We start from the raw sequence: 24,227 nt of genomic DNA, 5'->3' as shown, positions 1-24,227 counted from the left end.
AGTTGTGTGTGTGGATTTTTTTTCTTTTGCTGGGGAAGATTCATCCTGAGCTAACATCTGTTGCCAATCTTCCTCTTCCACCACCAGCATGGCCAGTGATGAGTGGTGTATGTCCATGCCTGGGAACTGAACCTGCACCACTGAAGAAGAACATGCCGAACTTAACCACTAGGCCACCGGGTCTGGCCCTACTATCTTTATTTTTAACATAATGTTCAATTACAAGTTTAAATAAATTAACTTTTAATAAAGGCTATTTAACAAACAGCAAAATTGCTGTAATTTACCGATCAGCTCTTGCACGCCTGGATGAGCCAGCTTCGGCATGTCACTGCCTCTATCCATCCTAAGTACCAGGGGAACAGCATATCTCCCTTTTCATTCTCTCCAGGTATATTCCCTCAGTTGCAGAAATATTTTGGAAATTCCCTACTACAACCTCTTTGGTTTTTAAAAATTCTCATTATTACTTCCTGAACTGGAATGAAATTTGACAGATGACTAATGAAGGTGAACAAGGGTGGGTCAACGAACCATTAAAGAGTAAACTACGAGACAGTGAAGAGATAACTGGAATTTGAGTCAGAAGCCCTGTCCCCACAGCTATACCTTTTAAATTTTGAGCTTCAGTATTTTTTTTTTTTAAAGATTTTATTTTTCCTTTTTCTCCCCAAAGCCCCCCTGGTACATAGTTGTATATTCTTCGTTGTGGGTCCTTCTAGTTGTGGCATGTGGGACGCTGCCTCAGCGTGGTTTGATGAGCAGCGCCATGTCCGCGCCCAGGATTCGAACCAACGAAACACTGGGCCGCCTGCAGCGGAGCGCGCGAACTTAACCACTGGGCCACGGGGCCAGCCCCTTGAGCTTCAGTATTCTTATCTATAAAACGCAGCTAGTAGCTACTTATATCACAGACTTTTTGTAAAGAATATGTAAGAAAATATCTGTTAAAGTATTTTATAATTAAAAATTATGATACAAAATAAATCATTTTATACTATGCTATCCTTTTAAATGTGTTTAACCTTTTAGAACTTCTTTTTTGATCGAGGAAGTTGTTCATATTTTAGATTATGTTTGCTCCTTCATTACAAATGGCAATCTATGATTAAAGACATTTTTCTGGTTTGGAAAAAATCTTGTGTGTGTTACAAAAAAGGTAGATTTAGTTAAGAATAGTTGCAGTAAGGTGACACCAAGCATATTCAAGAGAGCCTGAATGCAGGAAGGATGTGCAAGAGACCAGGATTTCATAGCCAACTCGTTCAACAAAACTTATGACACAATTTCAGTTTCTCTGAGCCTCATTTTGCTTATTTTCAATGACAATCGTTGAGTTGAAATGATCTAATGTTCTTCCTAAATCTAAATTTGCTTTTTCATTTTCTGTTAATTTTCCTACAGGGTCCCTTTAAGTCTGGGCTCATTTAAGTGCTTATTTATAAAATATTAGCTACCATTTCTGGCTTTCAGATTCCTAAACTCAAAATCGGCCATTACATAGAACATACTTTGAACTGGGTCCTTTCCTTATGGAGGAACAGTCCACGCTCCCTTTGCTATTATAGCTACACAGTGGTCACTATTCTGCTTTTTAGTCATTGGGATGTACAGAGAAAGAACATGAAAGTAGACAGAAAAATTTAAAACCAAAATATGAGAAGCCACTTTCTCAAGATAAAAAGTGAAACATGTCTGAAAGTATAAGGTAAATGAAACACAAATTCTGATTTATTTTGCTATACCCTGGTATTTTACCCTTAAGAACATATCAGTTCTGTGCAGAATTGTAGAATGTTTGGAAACATTTCCTTTTTTTCCCCCTTTGATACCTAATTCCAAGTCTTCATGTTTCTAAGGGCTGGTTCTTCTCCCCTAACTGGTCCTCCGAGCTGCCTCTCCCTACTTAGAGGTCTACTCCTAGCCACAGAGCTGTAAACCCAGGCTCCCCAGCACACCTCAGACTATGTGCTTCTGATTCAAGCATAAAGAAAACTAAAGCAAAAACAACAAATATAACCTCCCCTGCAAATAAGAATAACAGTATACAAATGAATGTGATAACTGACTCATCCAGGGTTAGATGCAGAAGTGAAAATGCCACCCGGATAATTCCTCAGATGATGTGCGTCCTTCTTGGAAGCTATTTATTACAAAGTAAAGAACAATAGGATGTTCTTTCTGAAATATTGTTCTTGGGAACTCAAAATGTAAGCCTCTACCACTGACAAGGAGGCATTTTTAGATTAAGCCGTGGGAAATCTAGCATGATTTACAAATACAACAGTCCAAGAATAACAGCCTTCCTGCCATCCGTGATTGGCATCGTTACTATAGACTCTATTATAATCTTATCTCGCTGTCCAACAAAGCTATTCATTCCGCAACTAAGCTCACGTCAAAGACAAGGCAGAGTCTCCTTATTTGCAGAAAAACGCTTTGAAAAACACAGTCTCGTGGCTCAGACAGAACCAAGAGTGTACATGACATGGTGTAAGGTGCTTATGATACAAGGTGGCAGGAAATGAAGTTGAAACAAAAATACCAGCAGAGAAGGTGTTTAATCTTCAAGGTGTGAGGTATCACATTCTAGCACTCTCTCTGACTGATATCAGGCATGAAGGGAAAACTACCTAAAACATATGGGGAAAAGTACACATAGGTCCCTTTGATGTCTCTATTGGCAAAGCACGTCAGCTTTCACATCCAGTCTTTAATAAAACAGCTAAAGTCCCCGGTTGTAAATAAAGGAAGCTAGGAGATGGCTGAGTAGGGTCTGTCGCACACACAAAAATGCAACTTCACTTCAGTGTATGCCTGAAAGCATTCATCTCAATATCCACACACACACACACACACACACACCTCACAGCTCTCTTTAAGCAATTGCATACCTGCTTTTAACAAAGCCTGTAATTTTCAAATAATTGTTATCATGAAAAACTAATGACTCCTATGAATGTGTAAATTCAAAATGTTGAGGCAAGTTGCACAGTCCCTCTTTTCCCACAAGGCAGAAACTGAGGGCCATAAGCATGGTGGTTGTAAGGACAATACAGATCTCCCTGCACAAGGAATGACCAATAAAACACGTGACTGACTGTGCAGCTGGAGGGAGGGACAGACACAATAGCAGCAAACAAAAAAAGAAGATTTTGTCAATGATTCAGGTACTCTCCAAACTGTCCTGGACCTTGAAACCCATAAGAACAGCAAGAGCCGGCCAGAGACCATATGTGAGGCAGAGAAATCTTAACAGAAGAGCATCCAAGCCTCATGTCTCATTGGTCTTCCCTGTGGATAGTGCTGATGATCCACACAGCCCAGGTTTATAGAGAGCAATTCCTTCTCCATCCCTACCCTCACCAATGATGCATACATGTTTCTCCACATTCCTCTTGACCCACTACTCATATCCTCTCCTACTAAATGCTAACGGGGGAAACCTAGAAAGCATTCAAAGAAATCTGTGCTTTCTAAACAGCTCTAGTCCATTCACCCAAGACAAATGTACAGAATTTCAGGAACTAAGAATTGGGATGGAAATCTGAGATCACCTACATCCAATCTCACCCAAAAAAGAATCCTCTCAGTTGCCCTTTGAATTCTGATGACGACCCTGCTTCAGTGTCTGTCCACTGCATGCATTGAGAACGTGAATTACAGTGATGGTTCAAATTTGGGCCACTGTAAATCTTAGGGAAATTCATCTTACCCTGATTTGATATCTGATTCCCTGTGGTTTTTACCTGGAGATTCCGGCTGGTCCGAGAGAGACAAGAGGTACTTTTCTAAGAGATCATCAGTCAACTATTTATTAGTTTGTAGTTCTAGAACCTTTTTAGCATTGACATTAACTATATCAAAACTCAATTTTTAAGACTTATTGATACACTTTTTTAGAAAAGTATCAGTCTTTTCGTGTGTGGTACCTCCCAATTAATCATGATTTCTTAAATATTACTCATGGAAATTCTGCAACTGTGTTTGTAAGTCCTTTCAATAAACTATATGGTAATTTATTGGAATTAAGATAATTTTGTGTAAAAGAGATCAGTGTCTTTTATTGTTTCATCAGATATTTCAGACTTTAATTCTACTTTTCCATTTGGAAAACCAATTTTCTTCCTCTTGAACATGGAAGAAAACCAGTTGAGTAGGGAAGTATCTGTCATATCCAGTAATACAGTATCTGGGAAACAGTGGGCTTGTCCCCTCCTTGTCCATCTTGCTCCCTGCTGTCTGTAGCAGTGTTTATAATTCTCTGCTCTTCTAGCCTTTGGGCTGTTTTCATATTCCCCTAAACCTCTGCCACTCTTTTACAGGCATGCGGCATTACACTCCTGAGTCCATCTTTCAGGTCCTTTACAAGCTGAATTCCTCACAGCAGTGTCATTGATTTCTTTGCTTGTCTCAGCTTTATCTTTTTCCTTAGAATAATTAGCAATTTTGTGATCAGATTTTCACATTTTTTTATTTCTAGAGGACCTAATCTCCCTCTAAGAGCATCTCATTTTGTGATGTGCCTATCTCTTTCCCAGCCCCCCGCCTCAACTTTTGGAGCCCAGCTTCTGTAAAACCTAGAGATATGCTAGACTGGGACTAATATTTCCTTACTTCTTTTTTATGCATCCTGAGATATTTTCACCTAAGATTCCTGTCACTTACACAACTCAACTCCAAAATTGCTTGACTCCATCCAAGCAATAAAGACTTGGCAAGGCTCTGTGCTGTGACTCTCTCTCTTAGAATTAGAATTCAGATGTGAGAGGGTTTCATGAATACACATATTAACACATGTAATTGAATTAAGAAATGAAGTCACATTTTCAAACAGATAGTAAATCTGATTTGGCTGATTGGTTTGATATAAGGACTGGCTCTGCCAAATAAGTAAAATAAACATTTTCCATATATTAACTAATTCTGTAGTTCTGAGATTTTAACAATAATATATCTAAAATACATGAGAAAAAAGCATTTTGTCACAACTATTTATTGGTAAATGTGTACCCAAGTTAGTAATAATAGCTATTGAATATACCTCAGTAAAGCCCTCAATATCCACAGTTTCCACACCCGGGGATTCAACCAACTGCAGATCAAAAAGCCAACAATGGTTGCATCTGTACTGAATATGTACAGACTATTGTTTTTCTTGTCATTGTTCCCTAAACAATGCAGTATAACAACCATTTACACAGCATTTACATTGCATTAGCTATTATAAGTAATCTAGAGATGATTAAATTATACAAGAGATGGGGCTGGCCTGGTGTCATAGTGGTTAAGTGCATGCACTCTGCTTTGGTGGCCCAGGGTTCATGGGTTCGGATCTCGGGTGCAGACCTACACACTGCTCATCAAGCCATGCTGTAGTGATGTCCCACATACAAAATAGAGGAAGAGTGGCACACATATTAGCTCAGGGGCAATCTTCCTCACCAGAACATAAATAAATAAAATAAAGTAAAATACACAAGAGGATTTGCATAGGGTATATGCAAACGCTGCGCCATTTTATTTAAGGGACTAGAGAATCCACAGAGTTTGATATGGCAGGGAGTCCTGGAACCAGTCCCTACCGAGGGAAGATTGCATTTCCTATAAATTGAGAAAGAAAATGACTCTAATGACAGGGTGACAAATCTTTTTGCAAGTCAAGATCAAAATTGAAGGGAACCTAATTGAATTGTCAGCTGATAGATGAATAAAAATATTTTTGATGATAGATCACTATATGAATTTTTGGCACATAACTTGGAAGGAGTTCAAAGAATTGAGTGATGCTGCTATACTACAACTCCTTCTATTTCTATCTTCTTATTTATGATAATAAGTTTCTCAGTGCTTACATATGCCTCAATCAAAGAATAACTAATATTTATCCAGGAGCAAATAGGCTATTCTTATTAAGAGATTCACTTTCAATAATATTTTGCTTTTTACATTTAATAAGTATTTATCAAAATTTATAATATTATGCTGTTTTTGTCAACTGGGTAGGATAATAATTTTCATGAAGTTCAATCTAGAAGAAATTTCTTAACACTTAGAACCTTATGGCTAAAAGATAAAAATAATTAAATTTTAATTTATGTACAATTTTTGTTGCAAAGAAATAAGATAGGTAATCAATAATAAAAGACTTTCTGAACTGTAAAACTATACTGTAATAGAGTAAAAGTTTATTAGAGAAATATAATGGAAATATGAGTTCAAAGAAGAAAACAAAAGATACATATTTTAATTGATTAAATAAGTTTTTTTAAGTATTTTTGAATAAGTCACAGAATTTAAAAATTGGAAGGAAAATTAAAGGTTACCTATTAAACTGGTCTTCACACTTATTTACCTACATTACCCCAAATAATTCAGAAAAATTTTATATTCTCTCAAACACTAAATCCACTTCTAAACTTTTCTAAATTTAAATGGTTACCAGAGATATAGAACTTAAGACAGACATGTTTAGCTCTCTACTCTAGAAAGTAAAGAAATTGTCACTGCTCCTCCACTCTCTTGTCATTATATACTGTTGCTTTTCATTATCAAAGTTTGTAACATTTATATTATTTTCTATAATTCTCATGTTTTTATAACCAAAATTAAGTTTCAACTGTAAAGATTGAAAAACATTAATATTATCATGTAAATGTCATTCACTACAGAGCCAAGTATAGTGATTGGACAAATACAAAAAGACACGTAATTTTATTATGAAAGTCGTACTACTTGAAGGAGAATATTGAAGGCCCATGGTCAAATGAATTATTTATTTTAAACTCTCAGTTACTCTACCTGCTTCATTTATCTAGGGTGAATTTCTTCTTAGCTTGTTCAATTGTTTTCCCTTGAAAGTCTAGTATTCCCTGCTCCTGGCCCAAGAACTTGCTTTCTTGTTTACAAAAGAAATGCCTGCCTTCTTGGCCAATAACTAAGTCATCCAGCTTCTTAATCAATAAAATATGTTGACTGGAATATTTTTTTCTTGAAAGCAATCTTCTTAGAGACCCGCTGCTATCTTTTCTAAACCTGATGCATGTTTTTCATTCTGACATTTCTTTGTATAGTACTTCAAGTATAATCCCATATTTTTTTGATTTCCACACTGTCCTCTTGCTTAATTTCCATTTATGTTTTGTTGGAGTGTATTCTTAACTTTTTTCTTAAGTTGATGGTAAGTAAAATTCTTTCGTGCTTGAATAGGTTCTCCTTTCATCTTCACCCTTAATTGATGGTCTAGCTGGAGTAAGATTTCTAGGTTCAAAGTAATCGTGCTCAGAATTTCAAAACTTTGCTTCTTGGCTTCTAATATACATTGCTGAAGAAAAGTCTGACAATGCAATTCTCATCCTTTTGTTTGTAAATTGTCTCCTTTTCCCTGGAAGCTTTGAAGCTCTTCTCTTTGTTTTAATTCTGAACCTTCGCTAAGATAGATCTAGAACGGATACGGCTTCATTCATTCCATTTGATCTTTAACGACTCTTAAATTTTCTTCATCTCTGAAGTCTTCCTGTAGTTTTTTTTGGTTGCTTCCTCCATTTCCTCCATTCTTCCTACGGCTCCTTTGTTGTCTTCCTTATGTAGATTCTATCAGAGAAATATTGGATCTCCTAGATTTCCCTCTATTTCTCTCCCTTTTTTCTTTTGGTCTTTATTCTTCTACATTGTCAACTATTTCCAAACTGTATCTTCCAGCCCTTCTATTTTATTTTTTATTTTAGTGATCCTACCTTTAATTTACAATAATTACTGTTTGCCCTCTGGTTGATTCTTTTATATAGCAGCAAGTTCTAATTCTATAAATTATTTTCTGAAATATTCCAAATGTACAAATTAGAACTTTTTAAAGTTCTCTTTTTTCACTTGAAAAAGATTAAGCTTAAGTTTTTCTCTTTATTTGTCTTTGTCCTTTTCTTTCATGCTTTTGATATTACTCAAATATATGTGCATCCTTGATTTCCCACTTGTATTTATGAATCAAATATTAAGCATATAATACAGGCATCAAACTTTGGTTCCCCCAACATTTGCATAGTTCTACTATTGCAAGAGTCTTTTCCATGAAACTAAAGCCAGCTGCTTATAAATTCTTAGACATGAAAGCCCTGAATGATTATGCTATGGACACTAATCATGGTAGCCCTAAAATTCAAAGAATAGTAACATTGGAATTAGATTAGATGCCCTTGCACAATGACCTGAAAGTGAGAATGTAAACAAGCCAACCTCAGGAGGTATGTATAGGTGAAAGTGGAGATAGCCAAAGATGAGATGGAACCAATAAGGTAATTTAAGTTACCTTCCTCATTCATCATGAATATCTACTCGGGGGCTGGCCCTGTGCCCGAGTGGTTAAGTTCGCATGCTCCACTGCAGGCGGCCCAGTGTTTCGTCAGTTCAAATCCTCGGCATGGACATGGCACTGCTCATCAAACCACACTGAGGCGGCATCCCACATGCCACAACTAGAAGGACCCACAACTAAGAATATACAACTATGTACAGGGGGGCTTTGGGGAGAAAAAGGAAATAAATAAAATCTTTTAAAAAAAACAAAAAGAATATTTACTCGCCAGAATTCTACCATTTTTCTTCTTTTCACTCAAAGTCTGCTTAATTCAGGAATGAAGATAATGGGTACTAAAGAAACAAAATTAGATTGGAAATCTCAATACCTGTGCTCTAGACCAGTTTCTGCCACTAAGTAGCTATAAACCTGTAAAAGAGCCATAGCCTCCTTGGATTATAGCATCATGATGCTTAAGGCCTTGTCCATGCTAAATTTCTATATCAGTAATTTAAGGGTCCTTAAATGTTTTTTCTGGTCTTGGATGTGTATAACCAAATCAAACACTAAGCCTATAGGAATCACATATCAATGTATATAACACATTTATATGCACATATTAATAAAACAGGCACTGTATTTAGTGCTGAAACAAATGTCCCTCCTCTCTAGAATACTGTGATTGGTCTCCATATCACATAAATTTTTATCCCACACCATCTACTGATGAGTTTTTAAGTATATAAAAGTCAGAAGAATACTTGAATTACAATGCTATACTACATTTAATCAACAATATGAAACTAAAGTAGGGTTTTTTTCAAACGAAACATACATTTCAATATACAGATTTTGTTTTTTTCTTCCTAAATAAATCTCACATCATTCAACTCAGCAAACTCACCTTGAACATTTTATTGGTTCACTCAAAGCCATGATCTCAGAAATCTCTGCCAGTAGTCATTCTTTTGGCTACTATATAACCCTATTGTCACATATGTCATCTTTCTTACCTTAGATTTCATAAAGTTGCAGAGTGTTTTTCACATTCTTATCAATCAAGAAAATAGACTTAATCTTTATAATGAAAAATATGTGTGTTACATACACAAATGGGGAGAATTTATCATTCTTCCAATTTTCCATACAATCTACTTTTATATCCTATAAATAACCAAGATTATTGAGTCTATATTTCTCGGTTATTTAATAAGAACAGTTTTAATTTAACAACTGTGACATATGGTTTGCAAACCTCATTCAAATACGTTACCTCATTTGAGTCTGTGAATTGGTCTGGTATATAAAAAGATAAATCAAACTATCATTTATAGATGGAGAAGATGAGGCAAGAAGGTGCAGAAGGATGAGATACAGGTATATTCCAGGATGCCAGAAGCCAATTTCATTAATATTTGCTGCATCTGGTGCTGTCCCGGTGGCGCAGCAGTTAAGTTCACACATTCCGCTGTGGCAGCCTGGGGTTCGCCAGTTCGGATCCCAGGTGCAGACATGGCACCACTTGGCAAGCCATGCTGTGGTAGGCGTCCCACATATAAAGTAGAGGAAGATGGGCATGGATGTTAGCTCAGGGAGGGTCTTCCTCAGAAAAAAAGAGGAGGATTGGCAGCAGTTAGCTCAGGGCTAATCTTCCTCCAAAGAAAAAAAAATTTGCTGCATCTTCCCACTACCAAATTTTGCATTATATTTTTCATCTTTTTCTAATGTTGACTCAACTTCAGTACTTATTTTCTACAAATCTTTTATGCCAAACTTCTTTCGCTCATTAAGTAAACAATAATCAGCTCCTACCATGTCTCAGACTCTGTGCTAGATACTACAGCCACAATGATATACAAAAGCAGACATGGTCCCTATGGAGCTTGGACCAGTGAAAACATTAGTCAAATAATTACAAAACACAAATGGCTATTACAACTGTTGCAAATGCTGCAAAGTAGAAGTACCCAGTGTCATCAGACCCTGTACCTGGGAGATTTGACCTACTCAGAGGGGTAGAAAAAGTCCATTGTGAAAGAGTAACATGTGAGCTTTGATTGAACAATGAGGCAGAGTGTATTAGATGAGAAGAGGAAAAAGGGAAAACAGCACATACAAAGACATTTAACAGTGGGCAGCTTGGCAAGTGAAAAGTAAGGAAAGAAGCCTAGTGTGAAAGGAATCAAGAGCATAAGGGAGAACACAATTTTAGATGAGACATAAACAGAAATGGAGGCCAGCCTCTGCAGGGTTTAAAAGTGAAGGTTAATGAGTTTGTCTTTATCCATAAAGCAATAGGATTGTATAATTTAATTTATATGAAATATACACAATAAGGCAAATCCATAGAGTCGGAAAGTAGATTAGTGGTTGTCAGGGACTTGGGGAAGGGGAGAATGAAATGTGACTGCTAATGGATTCAAGGTTTCTTTTTGGAAAGATAAAAATATTCTAAAATTAGACAGTTATGATAATCACATAACTCTGAATATACTAAAAACTACTGAATTGCACACTTTAAAAGGGTAAATTTTATGGTGTGTAAATTATATCTTGATAAGGTTATTATTAACAGCTAACAATGGAAAAGTATGAAAGATTTTAAGAAGGGAATTCTCTTGATAGGACTAGAATTTTAAAAGGATCACTCTGGCATCAGGGTGAAAAAATAGATTTGGGAGGCGAGAAAGGAGGCTGTTGTAATAATGCAAGAGAGAGGAAAACCAACAGGATTTAATGAGTGGCTGAGTAATAGAGAAAAATAAAAAGGAGATGACAGGTGTGACGTCAGCATCATGGCAGAGTAAGCTCTCCTCAGAAACTCTCCCCTCTAAGATACAATGAAAAAGACATTCATATTACAACAGAGGACATCCACATAACACAAAAGGTGTCTGAGAGACCCCCGCAGCCATACGTAAGAAGGTGGAGGTGCTGGAGGAATCCCAAGGAAGTGGAATGAGGTAAGCAAAATCTCTTCCTCCTGAAGAGCAGTGACCCAGGGACTGTGTGTGGCTCTGAGAGGAAAGGGGGAAGGGGGCAGCCCTCCAAGGGAACACTATCACTATCCGAGGTCCCTCAAACCCCAGGGGAAAGCCCCACACAGAGGTGATCAGCTATTGTAGGCGTATTTTCATCAAGCCAACACCCCAGGAGAGTAGATAGAAAGGGCAGAGTGAGAATCCCCTAAGATCATGCAGGAGACAGAAAGCAGCACTCCCCTGCACCTGCTACCCCAGTTCAACAGCTTGGAGCTGTGCTGAAGATTGCAACTGGTTCAGAATATGCAGCTCTTGCCCCCACCCAATGGTGGCAGGTGGAAGCAGTGACCAAATACTACCACAATGCAGAAACACAAATCCATGCCATCTAGCAGTATGAAAAAAATGTATTAAACCTCCAGACCAGAAGGAAAATGACAAGTACTCAGAAATCAATCCTGAAGGCACAAAAATCTATAATCTAAATGACAGAGGAATCAAAATAGCTATCATAAAAAAAACCCGATGAGTTACAAGAAAATGCAGGTAAACAGTTCAATGAATTCAGGAGCTTCTTCACAAAAGAGATTGAAACTATAAAGAAGCAATTAGAGGGGCTGGCCCTGTGGCCGAGTGGTTAAGTCCGCGCTCTCCGCTGCAGGTGGCCCAGTGTTTCGTTGGTTCGAATCCTGGGCGTGGACATGGCACTGCTCATCAAGCCACGCTGAGGCAGCGTCCCACATGCCACAACTAGAAGGACCCACAACGAAGAATATACAACTACGTACCGGGGGGCTTTGGGGAGAAAAAGGAAAAAAATAAAATCTTTAAAAAAAAAAAAAAAGAAGCAATTAGAAATACTGGAGATAAAAAACACAAGTGATAAGGTAAAGAAGAATATGGATTCCGTGAACAATAGAGCTGATATTATGGAGGAATGAATCAGAAATATTGAGGATAGAAATATAGAAATGCTTCAGATGGAAGAGGAGAGACAACTAAGACTAAAAAGAAATGAAGAAATTCTCCGAGAAACATCCAACTCAATTAGGAAATGCAACATAAGGATTACAGGTATTCCAGAGGGAGAAGAGGAGAATGGAGCAGAAAGCTTGTTCAAAGAAATAATAGCAGAAAACTTCCCAAACCTGGCGAAGGAGCTAGAAATAGAAGTGAAAGAAGCCAATATATCTCCTAATTATATCAATGTAAAAAGATCTACTGTAAATCATATAGCAGTGAAGCCGGCAAAAGTCAATGACAGAGAAAAAATAATAAGGGCAACAAGACAGAAGAAAATAACTTACAAAAGAACTCCTATTAGGCTTTCAGTGGATTTCTCAGCAGAAACCTTACAGGCTAGGAGAGAGTGGAATGATATATTCAAATCTTTGCAAGAAAAAAACTTTTAGCCAAGAATACTCTACCCAGTGAAAATATCCTTCAGATATGATGGAGAAGTAAAAACTTTCCCAGATGAACAAAAGCTAAGGGAGTTCATCACCACAAGACCCCCCTACAAGAAATCCTCAAGAAGAGGGAAGGAAACACCAAAAATAAATATAATCTTGTCATTTTAATCACACACTCACAGCACAAGATGGAATAAGATGCGACAAAAACAATTTAGGAGGGAAGAGGAAAAGGAGGGAATCGGCTTAGTCTAAGGAAATAAGAGGTTATCAGAAAATGGACTATCTCATCTATGAGATTTTTCATACTAACCTGATGGTAACCACTAAACATGTAGACCAGAGACACAAATAATAAATAAGGAGAAAACTTGAAAAACCAGCATAGAAAGCTACCTAACCAAATGGGTAGTCTGAAATACATGGGACGAGAAACAAAGGAAGTGCAGGAGGACCAGAAAATGAGAGATAAAATGGCAGCATTAAGCCCTCATATATCAATAATCACCCTAAGTGTAAATGGATTGAATTGTCCAATCAAAAGGCACAGAGTGGTGGAATGGATTAAAAAAACAAGACCCAACAATATGCTGCCTCCAGAAAACACATCTCAGCTTCAACGACAAATACAGGCTCAGAGTGAAGGGATAGAAGAAAATACTCCATGCTAATGGCAAGCAAAAGAAAGAGGTGTTGCCATTTTATATCAGACAAAGTAGGCTTCAAGACAAAACAGGTAAAGGGAGACAAAGAGCGGCAGTATATGATGACAAAAGGGACACTCCACCAAGAAGATATAACACTTATAAATATCTATGCACTCAATACAGGACCACCAACGTACATAAACTATTAACAAACACAAAAGGAGATATTAACAACAACACAATAATAGTAGTGGATTTCAACGCTCCAGTCATATCAATGGATAGATCATCCAGACAGAAAGTCAACAAAAAAATGGTGGAATTAAATGAAAAACTAGACCAGATGGACTTAACAGATATATATAGAACACTCCACCCAAAAACAGCAGAATACACATTCTTCTCAAGTGTGCATGGAACATTCTCAAGCATAGACCATATGTTTGGAAACAAGGCAAGTCTCTATAAATTTAAGAAGAATGAAAGCATACCAAGAGTCTTTTGTGACCATAAGGCTGTGAAACTAGAAATTAACCAGAAGACAAAAGCCAGAAAGGGACAAAGATGTTGAGACTACACAACATGCTACTGAACAATGAATGGATCATTGAAGAAATTAAATGAGAAATCAAAAAACATCTGGAGACAAATGAAAAGGAAAACATACCATACCAACTCATATGCAATGCAACAAAAGTGGTCCTAAGAGGGAAATTCATTGCAATACAGGCTCACCTTAACAAACAAGAAAAGTCCCAAATAAGCAATCTCAAACTACACTAACAGAATTAGAAAAAGAAGAGCAAACAAAGCTCAAAGTCAGCAGAAGGAAGGAAATAATAAAAATCAGAGCAGAAATAAATGAAATTGAAACAAAAAAGACAGTAGATAGGATCAATGAAACAAAGAGCTGGTTCTTTGAGAAGATAAAAAAAATGACAAGCCCTTAGCCAGACTTACAAAGAAAAAAGAGAGAAAGCTCAAATAAATAAAATTAGAAAAGAAAGAGGAGAAATTACTATGGATATCACAGAAATACAAAAGATTATAAGAGAATACTATGAAAAACTGTATGCCAACAAATTGGACAATCGAAAAGAAATGGATAAATTTTTAGACTCTTACAACCTCCCAAAGCTGCCTCAAGAAGAAATAGATAATGTGAATAAACAAATCACAAGTGAAGAGACTGAAACAGTATATTAAAACATCCCCAAAATAAAAGTCCAGGCCCCTGGAGAATTCTACCAAACATTCAAAGAAGATTTATACCTATCCTTCTCAAACTATTCCAAAAAATTAGTGATGATGGAACACTTCCTAACACATTCTATGAGGCCAACAACATGCTAATACCAAAGCCTGATAAGCACAACACAAAAAAGGAAAACTAAATGTCAATATCACTGATGAGCATAGATGCAAAAATTCTCAACAAAATGTTGCCAAACAAAATTCAGCAATACATCAAAAAGATCACACACCATGATCAAGTGGGATTTATACCAGGGACACAGGGATGGTTCAACATCCACAAATCAATCAATGTGATACACAGATTAACAAAATGAGGGATAAAAATTACACGATCATTTCAGTAGATACAGAAAAAGCATTTGCCAAGATCCAACCTCAATTCACAATAAAAACTCTACAAATTGGGGTTAGAAGGAAAGTACTTCAACATAATAAAGGCCATATATGACAAACCCACAGCCAACATCATACTCAATGGGGAAAAACTGAATGCCATCTCTCTGAGAATAGGAACAAGACAAGGGTGCCCACTCTCATCACTCTTATTCAACGTTGTACTGCACGTTGTGGCCAGAGAAATTAGGCAATAAAAAAGAATAAAAAGAACCCAAATAGGAAATGAAGAAATGAAACTCTAACTGTTTGCAGATGACATGATTTTATATACAGAAAACCCTAACAAATCCATCAGAAAACTATTAGAAATAATCAACAACAATAGTAAAGTTGCAGCGTACAAAATCAATTCATAAAAATCAGTTGCATTTCTATACTGTCAAAACGAACTAACAGAAAGAGAACTCAAGAACACAATCCTATTTACAACTGCAACAAAAAGAATAAACTATCTAGGAATAAATTTAATCAAGGAGGTGAAAGACCTATACAATGAAAACTATAAGGCGTTACTAAAATAAATCACTGATGACATAAAGAAATGGAAAGATATTCCATGCACATGGATTGAAAGAATAAATACAGTCAAAAGGTCCATAGTACCTAAAGCAATCTACAGATTCAATGCAATCCCAATCAGAATCCCAATGATATTCTTCACATAAATAGAACAAAAAAATTCTAAAATTCTTATGGGACAACAAAAGAGCCCAACCAAATAGCTAAAATAATCCTAAGAAAAAAGAACAAAGCTGGAGGCATCATGATTCCTGACTTCAAAATACACTACAAAGCTATAGTAACGAAAACAGCATGGTACTGGTACAAAAACAAACAGAAATGAAAGCCCAGAAATAAAACCACACATCTACAGACAGCTAATCTTTGACAAAGGTCCTAAGAACATACAATGGAGAAAAGAAAGACTCTTCAATAAATGGTGTTGGGAAAACTGGACAAGCACATGCAGAAGAGTGAAAGAAGGCCAATATCTTTCACCATACACAAACTGAACTCAAAATGGATAAAAGACTTGAATGTAAGACCTGAAACCATAAAACTTCTAGAAGAAACTATAGGTAGTAAACTCTCTGACATGGGTCTTAAAATGATCTTTTCGAACACAGTGTCTTCTCAGACAAGGGAAACAAAAGAAAAAATAAACAAATGGAACCTCCTCAGACTAAAGAGTCTTAGCAAGGCAAAGGAAACCAGGATCAAAACAAAAGGACAACCCACCCATTGGGAGTAAATATTTGCAAATCAGATATCTGACAAAGGGTTAATCCCCATATAAAGAACTCACACAACTGAACTAGAAAAAAAACAAACAATCCAATCAAAAAAAGGGCAGAGGATAAGAACAGATATTTCTCCAAAGAAGGTATACAGATGGTCAAAAGGCACATGAACAGATGTTCTGCATCACTAATCATTAGGGAAATGCAAACCAAAACTAAACTAAGATACCACCTTATACCTGTTAAAACGGCTATAATCACTAAGACAAAAGATAACAAATGTTAAGAGGATGTGGAAAAAAGGAAACCCTCATAAACTGCTGGTGGAAATGCAAACTGGCGCAGTCACTACGGAAAACAGTATGGACATTTCCCAAAAGACTAAAAATAGAAATACCATATGACCCAGCTATCCCACTACTGGGTATCTATCCAAAGAACTTGAAATCAACAATTCAAAGAGATTTATGCACCTCTATGTTCATTGCAGCATTATTCACAACACCCAAGACATGGAAGCAACCCAAGAGCCCATCAACTAATTGGATAAAGAAGATGTGTGTGTGTGTGTGTGTATACACACACACACACACACACACACACACACACACACACAATGGAATACTACTCAGCCATAAAAAAGACAAAATCATGCCATTTGCAACAACATGGATGGACCTTGAGGGTATTATGTTAAGCGAAATAAGCCAGACTGAGAAAAACAAACACGATATGATTTCACTCGTGTGGAAGATAAACAAACAAAAGGACAAAGAGGATAGTTCATTGGTTACTGGGGGAATGGGGCCGAGGAGTAGGCACAAAGGATGAAGAGGAGCACTTCTATGGTGACTGACAAATAATAATGTACAACTGAAATTTCACACTGTTGTAAACTATTATGACCTCAGTAAAAAATAAAATAAAAAGGAGATGTCAAAGGACGGCCTCTAGTCTTCTAGCTTAAAGAAAGGGATGGATGTTGGTACCATTCACTGACAGTGTGTTATTGGAGGATGATCAGATTTTGAAAAGGAGAGGAGAAAATAACAAGTTCAGTCTTTTATTATGTGGAGGTTGAGGTTCTCTGGAGAGATGTCAAAAGAAAATTAGGATATATGGGTCTGAAACTCAGGGTCGAGTTCTTAGTAAAGAGAAGACTCATGAGTCTTTTGCATGTAAATTAAAATTATAGACGTGGATACAGAGAAACAACCTAGGAAGAGAATATAGGGTGAGAAGAGTGGAAGGCTAGGACCAACCCTCGAGGAACACCACATTGTTGGCCAAAGAGAGAGTATAAGTCTGCAATGGATAGCCAGAAAGATAGAGGGAAAACCAGGACAATCTTCTGTGAAAGAGGCCAAGGAGAACATTTTCAAAACCTCTATGACAGCCTTCACGCCATCGCATCGCATAGTTTCTTACCAAGCTCCTCCACTAGATTATGAGTTTTCTGAATGTAGGCATATTTTCTTCTTGCATTTTACTTAGTACTTGGCCCACATTAAGTGGTTAATAAATACGTGTGGTTTGTAATTGAATGTTTAAATTTGTCGTTTGGTGAAAAAATTGTTACATCGGTAACCCAATTTTTAAAAAATTCCTTTGGGACAAAAAGAAAAAGCTTCTAATTGCATGCTAGAAAAACTTTAACTCTATAGACAAAAGGAAAAATTGTCATTTTCCCTAACTAAACAACGAGGCATCTCTAACTTCACAGTGTAATGCAAGTACATAGCATAAACAGAGCTAAATGAAAATGACTAGTAGTAGCAATAGGCCAACAGCAATAGTGGTAAAGATAGCAATGAATGCACAATAAAATTGAGGCTTAAATTAAATGAAGAAGGAGTCAGAAAGGCTACAGAACCAAGATATTTTCAGAGCTAGGTCTTTTATGAAAAAAGACAAGCCAGTTAGCAGAAACAAAATTTGAGGAGGCAGAGGAAGAGATGAATTTGTGAACCATGGCTGCAATTTGGCTCCCACCCACACAAGATTTGGAAAGATTTAACCAACCCCTAAGTGAATAAGATTGTTAATAAATACACTTATCTGTATAAAAGGATGTAAAACTCAGCAATACATCCATAATTACACATATATGCCATACCAAAGTTAATGACTTAGTTACTTACTTTACAAACTATTTACATTGTTCTTGTAATTTGATTCCTTTGTTTCCAAGTTCCAGGAGCTTGTGGAAAGCCTACCGACCACAGCGGTGATGCCCAAGCAAGAACCTCCTTAGAGTGGCTGCACTCAACTGCAAGACATCTTTATAGCTGCCGTGAGGAACTCGGGTACAGCACAGTAACTGAGTCTTACCCAAAGCCAGCTAATACTCCTCCGGGAATCATGCTGAATATTGGGGATGTCTGCAGGGGACTGTAGGGGCAGTGCTATTGCATGGTACAAAGAATATTTTCCCCGGATAGAAACTACCCCACAAAAATGTACACTGATATATGCTCCTACTGATACATATGAGAACATTTGAAACTTACCTATAGCTGGACTGAAAATTTGATCTTCACCAAACCCACTTGAGCACCCCCGTCAGTTAGGCCTTTGTAAGATAAAAAAAAAAAAAATCCATGACCTGCATTTAGAAAATTCCTCATTCTAACCCTGTCTCCGAAGTTTCACAAAACACATCACAAGGAGTTTGAAATCTCCCGTAAGTCTAATCTTGTTATCTTTCCTTGCTCTTTTATCATTTCATATATTTCTTTGCCTTATCTCTTTTGTCCTCGAGGTCTGTAACATATACCTACTCTTACCAGCTTTATTTTTAAACCTTTTAGAAAAGCACAAACTTGCTCTCTTAAACTTATTCTTCTTATATGAAAATTAGTCAAGTTTCCCATTTATACTCCATCACCTTTTCCATTTGCAAATGCAATGTATAATAACATGTTCTAGACTTTTCTGTTATCCTCCAGCAGTAAGATTTTTCTTAATAAAAAATCTTTATATCTCATAATTTTTTTCTATCACCCATGCTGTGGATGTTTTGTTTCAAATACTCCTAGCCTACAGGCACAGACACTCGATAATTTTCATTTCCTTCTCTTGTCTGACTTCGTACAAATTTATTTAGATTATCATTTCTTCTCCTATTTTTCCCAATACAGAAATATAAAATTGAAGGTACTGTCCTTCAGTTTATTTTCCATTTACGTGGAAAGCCTGGAAGCTTAACCCCCAAAAGCAAGCATTCTTAAGTTGTTCAAATCCGTTTTCTTGGCTATCAGGTCCACCACTGTAACTTGAAAACTAGTTTTGTTGTGGCTGCTCATCAGTCTTTCCTTCACTTTCCAGGGGCCCAAGTGCTAGGCAGACGTGGGAACCATTAATTTTGGCCACTGTGGGTCAGACAGAGTGACTACCGGGCTGCTCGCATCCGCTGCCTCCGACGGAAGAATCAGCAGGAGGGGCTACAAATCACTCCTTCCACAACATGCTCCACAAAAATAGGTCAATCGTCAAGCAGCCTGGGGAAGTTCTGCATGTTATTTACTCCATAGAAATCCAAATAAGTAAATCTAGGACTCTCAGAAGTATCATAATAAAGAATGTTATTTCACTTCGTTTAACCTTGAATTTCCTACTCTTCTTGATTTGAGAACAGTTTCGTGTGTTGTGCACACATATAAAACCTATTAGCATTTGGGGAATCAAGCTTTAAGAAGCAATCCTCTGCAAACCTTTAGATTAAAAACCAAAGCCAGTTCTTATGCATCTGAGATTAATAGCCTTTAGACCACTGGACAAATCCTTCTAGGACAAGATTTCCTCATGTTGCTTTTCTCCTCAGATTTCTATAAGTTTTATTTCTTACATACATCTACATTGTTCAAGGTGCTCCCTTCATAAACTGCCTCCTCTCTATCCAAAATTTAAGATTCTAAAGTCAATAGATCAGTCTTCAAATCCCAGCTCTGTTTTGGGGTTTTTGTTGTTTTTTTTTTTTTATTTTTATTGAGATTATGATAGTTTATACCCTTGTGAAATTTCAGTTGTACATTATTGTCAGTCATGTTGTAGGTGCACCACTTCACCCTTTGTGCCCATCCCCCACCCTCCTTTCCCCTGGTAGCCACTAATCTGTTCCCTTTGTCTACATGTTTAACTTCCACCTATGAGTGGAGTCATACAGAGGTTGTCTTTCTCTATCTGGCTTATTTCACTCAACATAATACCCTCAAGGTCCATCCATGTTGTTGTGAATGGGACAATTTTATCCTTTTTTATGGCTGAGTAATTTTCCATTGTATATATATATATAACATATCTTCATTATCCAGTCATCAGTTGATGGGCACTTAGGTTGCTTCCATGTCTTGGCTATTGTAAATAATGCTGCGATGCCAGCTCTGTTTTTTACCAGCCATTGGGCAATTAATTCAATGCCTTTTAACTTTAGTTTGCTCATGTGTAGTATTGAGAGCAAGCCTGCCCTAATATTACCTGAGCCCAGGGCAAAATGTCAAATGAGGGCCAACATACCATGTGTCTAAATCCCTGAAAGTTATCCAGTGAGTTATGCCTCCTACCTGGCCTATTTCCCAGTCAGCCTCCTCTCCCCAACCCCTCAAGCCAACTCCTCTGGAAAGTGCTCGCCACCACCTTGCTCTCCCTCAGCCTCCTCTGCCCACTGCAAACCTGGGTAGAAGTACGCATCTGCTGGGACCAGGCAGGGCAGAAGCTTCCCAGGCTTCCTGGATGGTAACTGGAATGCCAGAGGGCTATCTTTCTGACTCAGGATTTACAGACAACTCTAAGCATCTACCAAAATTAGATCATCCAAGCAGAGGGAGGGAGGGAGGGAGGAAGAGGAGGCAGTTATTTGGGGATCTTGGGCTGCCTAGACACCCACTTTGGTGATTTGGGACAGCCAGAGATAAGCAAATGCACCAATTCTTTCCCTAGTTTCCCAAGGCAGAAGATACCACACACAGGCACACACGCACACACACACACACACACACATACACGCAGACTCTCAGCCCAGCATCCTCTGGCCTGGGACAGACATTTTGACTACTGCATTTATTTGCCCTAATTCTTGTATAGTTAAATTAATTTCAAACATTAAAAAAGAGAGAAAAGAAAATCTTAGCTTGAAAAGGAAAAAAATTATTTGTATTTCAATATCCATGATTTGCAGTGTCCTCTAACACTCAGAGCACTGACTATGGGCCCCTCTGACTCATGTCTAAAAGCAGAAATGATTGAGATAATTGTGCCCATCTCATAGAACTGCATGGGAATTAAATATGGTAATGCATGTGAACTATGCATTATGCCCTTATCAAAATCAGGAATAACAATTCTCTAAGCTTGGCCTCTAATTCTTGTTGCAGGGGGATGGGGGTGAGGCAGGCAATGAAGCTGTATTTTTAGAAGATGAACAAACCTGGAGACCAGTCAAAATGTTATTCCACTGTCCAATCACTTCAACACGTTCAGACATTAGAGCGTTGTGTTGGACTCTATGCTTGAAAGATGATCAGTTTTCCCATATATTCCAGAGTAACTAGGTACCCCAACTCTTTGGAAATAAGCACTAAGGGTTCTTCCTCCAACTGACCATCTGCTTTAAGGAGTAGGGGAAACAGATGTCTCATAACCTCTCTTGGAAGTGATAGGCATAGACAGTGTTCAATCAAACTTTCTTACTTCATATAGAATATTTTTAAACATCAGGTCCCTCCCTCATCTTTCATATTAATTAAACAATAGGTTGGTGCAATTTTTGGACAAAGAGCTTACATGTAACTTTATAAATGTCACATGTTCCTGTGATAAGAATGATACAAAGTTTTATCTTTCTGAGAAACCAGCACACAGATCTTGATGGGACTATCTTTAGGTACAATGAGTTAATCTCACATAAGCAAAGAAAAACAAATTAAGTCTGTTGTGAGTATTGTAGGGCTTCAGGCCTCTGAAATGGAATTTGACCAAGGATATCCTGAGCAAACGGATAACACCTTATATGATATATGTGCTACATATTTCATATGCATAAATATGTATATGTCTTACCAATTAGTATTCTCACACATGGTATTCGATCAGCCCATCTGCCCACTCAATAGCCCATGTTCATTGCCAACACTAAGCCTGCTCAACTTTTAACCATCCATGCTGGGCGATGTCCTCCCATTCAAACAGCCTTCAGGGAAACTTGCCCTGATAGTCTCCTCTGGACTCTTATCTTTATCACTCCTTTGATCTCCAATTTTTTTTTAATGTCACATGTGCATATTTAGCCGTCCTATTGAGATCATAAATTACTTGAGAGTAGAGAACACAAATCAAATGAATTTCTGTCTTCCCAGAGTGCCTGGCATAGTGCTAACAGTTTCACTCAATCACAGATGAGCTAGTGATTACATGGCCGACTTCAAAGGTCCATGTAATTAATTAATTAACCAGCCTATCTGCATTTTATTTCCAGAAGTAAGGTTAGACAATGTTGGAGGCTAGTGGAGCTCTGCTTTGTCCAACATGCTGTCAGACACCTGACAAATACAGAGATAGGAACTAGGTGGTGTGAACCCTCAACTAATTAAGGGGTTTAGTGTGTGTGTGTTCCTATAATGAATAATTAACAGAAGCGATTTGAGAGACTTACCCATGCTGCTGTGGTAGGAGCCGTGGTGCGATTTGATTTCCCTTCTGTGTTTCCTTTGAAAGCATTCACACAGTGGCCACCATCCTTTTTACTATGTTTATAGGTATGTCATGTCTGGAGCCTCTGAGGTAGAAATTATGACAGTTGTTCTGGAAGCAGTGATAGAAAGATAATTAAAAAATAATTAACAGGAATAATTAGCATGGGGCCAAGGGAGGAGAGCCTTTATTTTATCAGCTAGTTTGATGTGATTAAGTGTGCACAGAACACAGCTGGAAAAGTATCTTTATGTGGCAATATGGAAGAAGTGACAATTTTTCATTTTTATTTTATTTTCCTGTTTTCCTGCCCCCTGAAAGCCAGCTAGAAGTAGTCCCTGTGATCCTCAGCGCTTTTTGAAAAATGCCATCCAGCATCTCTCCCAGCGTATCTCCATTTGACTGAAGAGATACCTGGGCAGCTCAAAAGAAAACACAGAAACGGAACATCAGGACCTGTCAGCACAACGCTTCTGGGAGTTGTGTATTAGGTGATTACTTTGGCACCAGCTAAGGAGAAAAGGAAGAAAAAAGCAAGGGCAGCAAGCAGCAATGGAATTTTTACTTGTTTTTGCTTATCATGTTTTACTTTTCTGAGAGCAAGACTAAACCATGCTGGTAAAAGAACAGAGACATTTACACTCACTTTTAGCCAGGAAGGTGTTCCCAGCACTGATTGTCTTATAATTGGACAAGACAGCATTCAATTTTCTCCAGTAATTTCCCTGTTACAGGGAAGCTGTACACGCTCAAGAAGGGTCCCCTACTGAGAGGAAAGTCCTTAGTTTAACAAGTCAGTCAGCCAGGAAAAGCACGCTTTGCAGTCAGACACACTAGGTTGAAACACTGGCTGAAATACTACACACACTGGTACTAGTTGAGTGGCCTTGGGCAAAACACTTTTTCTGAACTGAAACTGTTACTTTAAAATGGTGGTAATAATACCTACCTGACTTGGTATTTGCATTATCATGTATTTGAATGCTAGTCTTTTTGTCACAAGACTTGTTCTTATCAGGTTACTTAACCTCTCTGAACCTGCTCCCCTACCTGAAAAATGGAGGTGATATTTATCTCATAGGTTTAGTACGTGAATTAAGTGAGGTCCTCAAGAAGTTACCTTGCCAGGCTGCTTCATTTTTCAAAACCCAACGAGTGAAAAACTATGGAAGATTAGAAGGTCACTAAATTCTTGACTTACATTTATTGTGTGAAAGGAAAAGAACCCCTCAAGATGGGATATAGTTATAGAACTAGGCATCAGGGCAGTGGTTTTTGTGTATTCTAAAGATATGAATACAGTAGCCCTTGGT

Source organism: Equus asinus, chromosome 24 (assembly GCF_041296235.1).
Source record: "Equus asinus isolate D_3611 breed Donkey chromosome 24, EquAss-T2T_v2, whole genome shotgun sequence".
Classification (NCBI taxonomy): domain Eukaryota; kingdom Metazoa; phylum Chordata; class Mammalia; order Perissodactyla; family Equidae; genus Equus; species Equus asinus.
This window is presented reverse-complemented; position numbering follows the sequence as displayed.